The 5,286-nt window shown below is 39.1% G+C and overlaps 1 non-coding gene across 1 annotated transcript; it reads left to right on the plus strand.

The window, feature by feature from the left end:
* Positions 1 to 2,454: 2,454 nt before the first annotated feature.
* On the plus strand, positions 2,455 to 2,667 carry LOC117021828 (small nucleolar RNA U3). The gene has a single exon (XR_004422920.1). It is a non-coding gene; the product is annotated as a small nucleolar RNA U3 (small nucleolar RNA).
* Positions 2,668 to 5,286: the final 2,619 nt, after the last annotated feature.

Genomic DNA, 5,286 nt, shown 5'->3' on the forward strand with positions numbered 1-5,286 from the left:
ATTTCCCTCATAGCCCTCTATTGAGGACACAGGGGAAACTATAATTGCTTCTCTTTTTGGAGTGTCACCTCTCCTTTCTTCTGCCCATAGTCATCACAGTTTACTCTTTGCGCAGCATTTCCTGGACTGGCCAGAGAATTATTACAAATTCCCATTAGATATCTTTTTCTCAGTGGTCCTCTAATCCCTGTTAGACCTAGAACATCCCCCTATATTTAATCATACCCCTTATATGGTAAAATAAGACATTGTTATTCTTTGATGTCAATTCAAGGTGTTTTAAGAAGACACTTGTGTGTTATATAACCAAGATAATTTTACCCCAAGAACTGACAATCTCAATGTGTCTGTTGGATGCTAAATTGGTTTAATGTATTAATATGCTACAATGGTAACTAAAATCACAGTCATAAGTTGCTTTCTATCTAATTTTTACAAACCAGATAAATTTGATTTAAACTCATTATGAACTTTGTCCCTTAATCTATTTTTGGAATACAAATAACTTGATAATGTGGCAAGTGTTTAGAAAATACAGCTTAATGCACTATGGTGCAAGGTTAGTAGATGACCGATTCCATTATGATGATGATTAAACTTTAAATATCAAATCACAATCATTATTCAATTCAACGGGGCACACTTTAATTGAGCAACTGCTGTGTGCTAAGCACAGGGCTGAGTACTGTAAGAGGAACAGTGATATGTAATCTCTGGTCTTCATCTTCCAGAAGTTTACAGAACAAATCTCACAGTCTTCCAGCAGCTTACAAATACGGAAGAAACTAACATGATTCCAGCTCAACAGAGTAAGACTATGACAGAGATATAAGCAATGTGCTTTGGGTATGTGGAGAAAGGGGTGATGAATTCTTTGAGGGGAAATGGGTACAGGCTTCCCAGGAGCCTAAGAGAATAATGAGTAAGGAAGAAAGGACAGAGCAGGCCAAGGAGCTAAATGAACAAAAGCTATCCACTAGAAATCCGTATTTCCCATTGTTGTGTTTGCCTATACTAATGATGAGAACAATCTATCAGAACACTAAGCTATAAGTGCGCACAAGTTTATTTCATCTTAGGACCTACCCCATCATTGAGATGACACAGATCATGGCAGGAGAATGAAACTGCACATAAAAATTAATAGCATCTCATCAGTTTTTAAGTTTCAACATATCAAGGAAATTGTTTTTAATGCATATGAATGGGAATTTCTTGGAGCTATGAACTGTATTATATCCCCCACCACCACAGCCCTCAAGTCAGGCTAATAAAGTACCTTAATAGCCCTTAAGGTGGTACACAGCCTGTCTGTCTCAGGAATCTCACCGGCAGCCACTTCCCTGTGCAAAGGCTGTTTCCCAAGCCTCCCTGCTCTTCACCTTCATGCTGTAGTTTTTCTTGACCCTGTCTTTGTCTCCGTTGTTCCCTCTTAGCGGAACATGCGCTTCTTTTCCTCCACCCACCTCTAGCTAACAGCTATTTATGATAGCTCCAGATCATCTCTTTCGGAAACTTTCAGTGATACCCTGTTCTGGAATAAGCATGCTAAGAGACATCTGCCCTGATTATTAGGGTACTAAAGAGTAGAGAAGCTCTTGTGACACTTAATTTATTAGTATTTATCTTCCACTAGGCCATGTGATTCTTGAAGATTGGACCTGTGTGTTACTTTTGTTTATTTTTATTTGCTTATTGGTGCTTGTCAGAAATAATAAGTGCATGGCATATTGGCCTTTATTCTCTTTCCTCACTCACTACAGGCAGCGATAATCTGTCACCACATAATATCTTACTGAGCCCTTTCTCAAAATCATTCTCATTCCAATTCTCCAGACAGATACTGCCAGTCATTCAGAGTTGGCACCCCCAAATCCGTGAGGCTCTCTTGCCTTTCGTAGGCTCTAAATCCTCATATAAATAATTAATATGTCAAAGATGGCCTCCTGTTTTCCTATTATCACACCTGGAACTGGTGGAATAAGTATCTACTTTGTTCAAGCCATCTTGCTAGATTATATATATATTACCTGATGTGACACTCACAGGAATATGTTTATGCTAATAATTAATTTCTTTATTTCCCACATATAAAAATATAGACACAGAAGAGTTCAGAGTCTAAGGCTGTGCTAGTAAGGCTGGATTATAAACCACAGATACAAAGTTTCAGTTATGCAAGATGAATTAATTCTAAAGATCTACTGTACAACACAGTGGCTATAGTTGATAATACTATATTGTATACTTAAAATTTGCTGTGAGATTAGATCTTATGTTGTGTTCTTATCACATATATACAAATAATAATAAGAAGAAGAATAAATAAAGAGGGTGGGAGAAAACTTTTGAAGGTGACGAATATATTTATAGCATAGATTGTGATGATGTTTTCATGGATGTATACTTACCTCCAAACTCATCAAGTAGTATATATCAAAAAATATACAGCTTAAGACTATACTTTCGGGGATCATTTCTGTAGTTTGCTACTAGAGAAGTTTCTCTGAACATGTAGAGCCCTCAAAACCATGAGGAGAAGGTGTAGTGTTCTCTCCTGAGTGTGAAGCTGGCTCTTGGTGTTGGTTTGTAACTGCCATTAGCCATTGATGACCGTTTTTCTCTTCCTTTGGGAGAGTAAGAGGGAGAGGACACAGTCTGAGTGGCTTTCGTAAAAAAGAAAAAAAAATTACACACACACACACACACACACAGATTTTTGTATCTCTCAAAATGGCTTAAAAATAAATAAGTAAACCAAAGCTATTTGACTTTCAAGTTTAGGCTTTTTCCATTATCTGAATGAAACTTAGATTTGTTTTGCTGTTTGTTATAATCTGTAGCTTCTAGACACTTACACTCAAAGAATTCCTTGTCAGACATTGGCAGTGGCTGCCTCCTACCTCTTTCCTGGCTTATTCTCTGCCTCCCATGCAACAGTACAGAGACAGGTAGATCTGCTCAGTGTCAATGAGGAGGATAGCAGAGCTGGTCACATACAGAAAGTAGGTTCAAATCAGCTGCATACATGTTCCAGGGTCTTCATAACTCCATGTGGAATTGGCGTTTTCCTCACCTTTTTACAATCATGTTTTCTGCACTGTTCCTTATAATTGCCCTGTGGAGGTCTGAAATGCTAGCTGCTTTTCTTACCACATACACTCTCCTCTTCTGTCTCATACACAAACTGATTTGTTATTTCTGGGTTGTTCTTGAGTACTTGGCTATTGTTGATCATTGATTTTTTTTTTTTTTTCCTATCTCGGAAAAAGGAGCTGCAAGGCATTGACTTTAAAAGAAAAAAAAGAGCTAGGGAGAGAGAAAAACCACACACATCTGAAGGATTCCAAGGACTTTGTAAATAGATTTGTTTCCAAAAGTTCTTATTTTAATCCAATGAAAACATTTGAGCAACCTGAATGGTGACTCTGCCTTTAAAAGAACTCAACTGCAACTTTACAACAGAAACATATTATTCTGAAGCTTAAGTTGATGTGAACGTGCCTTTAGATTTAGTCACGAGGAGTGGGAAAGTATCATGGATAGTGGCAAAATGTGTCTCTAGTCGCTCTTTCCCCTTTTATTCTCAGTGCATGATCTTCTCCCCATGACGGCTTTGAACAGACGTCAGTTCTAAATCAGCTTGGTCACATCTTTCATCTTTCAAATCTCAGATTATATTAATATCCCCAGCTCTACTGGTTTAAATCTCTTCTCCCCAAAAAAAACCTCTGGAGAAGTCACTGTGAAGTAAGGGACTAGGGCTCATAGCACAGATATGTGAAACTCTGTCCCCTCCACCACTGTCCCCATTGCAGCAGCCACTCGTCATCTGAAAAGTCTAGCTAGGTGGTGTGAAAAGAATTTTCTGTTTTTGCTAAGGTGAGAGAATATACGCAGGTGCAAAATAATTATCCCTTACTTTGCTTTATGCATTACTGCGAAGTAAAAACTTAAACATACATTGATTGTTGTATTTATCTTTATAGTTCTCGAGGTGAAGCATCAGACGTTGTTACTCTATTTCAGAGATGATAACAATATGGCTGGGGATTTAAGGGTATTGCCTGTGGTCTGTGGCATTATTGGCTAAATTCCTCACCCCTCCCTGTATCAGTCCCCTTTGCCATGCGATTTTCAGTTCCTCCCACAAAAAGAATGGAGAATATTTGACATGCTTTTGCCTTTATCACTTGCATTGGCCAGTACAACAGGAGGGAAGCCATGGTAAGCCGATTCTGTTTCAGCCCCAAGAGGTCTTGTGGGTTTACATTTACGCTCTGACTCGCCACCAACAATATGAGAACATGCCCAAGATAGCCTATGGGTCCCAGGAGAAAAGCGAGAAGAACGTGGAGCAGAGCCGCTCTGCCTAGCCCAAGCTAGATCAGCTGACCCATGAGAAAAAATAAATAATTGGAGTTTTAAGCCACTTAGTTTTGGCTGAGTTTTGTAGTAATAGCTAACTGATACATTGCCCCAAGCTACAGCTCGTTAGGAGCAGAGTCAGAGATGAGTCATATCTTTCATGCCACAATCATTGATATTCCATTATACCAGACTGTGTACTGAACATATCATTAGAGGCTAGACACCTTTTCAGTTAGGAGTCTAAGAAACTTTCTTTTGGTTAGCTGTATCTTACCTAGTCCAAGTGATGTCTCGTCATCCCCTGATATACATCTGCTACAGGTAGGCTGGTGTTCTTTCCAGCCTGTACATGTACCTTCCTCCATACACAGTCCTAGTGGCTGCTTCTCCCTCTCTGCTCAGCCAAATCTTCTACTTATTTAACACCCCCACTTTTAATACATCCATTTGTGAGTTCTCTCTTTTTTTACCTATTTTCTGCTTACCTGGCATTTAGCATTTATATGCAGTCACAATCCATATAATTATACCATTAATCCCTGCTCTTGATGGCTGTATATCCTGGCTCTGCGCTTCCCACAGGGACCAAGACCTCTGCTTCCCGGGTGCACCTAGAAATAAACAGATGAGTGAATAAATAAATAAAAATTAAACAATACATATAAGCTGTACTATAAAGAGGCTAAATTAGTGCAGCATCTTTTTTACTGCTTGTGTAATTGCTTCTCATCTCTAGAATGCTAAAAAGCAAGTGCAAGGATTCTGTGGCATTACCTTGATCATCTGAAATATTGTTGGAAAAGCAATGAGGATACCTTACCCCGAGAGAAAAATGCTTTCATTCTCCACCAGGTGTCTCCTCAGGTCCAGCCATTTGCAGCCGTATCCCTGTGCAAGATGAGGCTTCGGCTAGGT

This window comes from Rhinolophus ferrumequinum, chromosome 4 (assembly GCF_004115265.2).
Source record: "Rhinolophus ferrumequinum isolate MPI-CBG mRhiFer1 chromosome 4, mRhiFer1_v1.p, whole genome shotgun sequence".
Lineage (NCBI taxonomy): Eukaryota > Metazoa > Chordata > Mammalia > Chiroptera > Rhinolophidae > Rhinolophus > Rhinolophus ferrumequinum.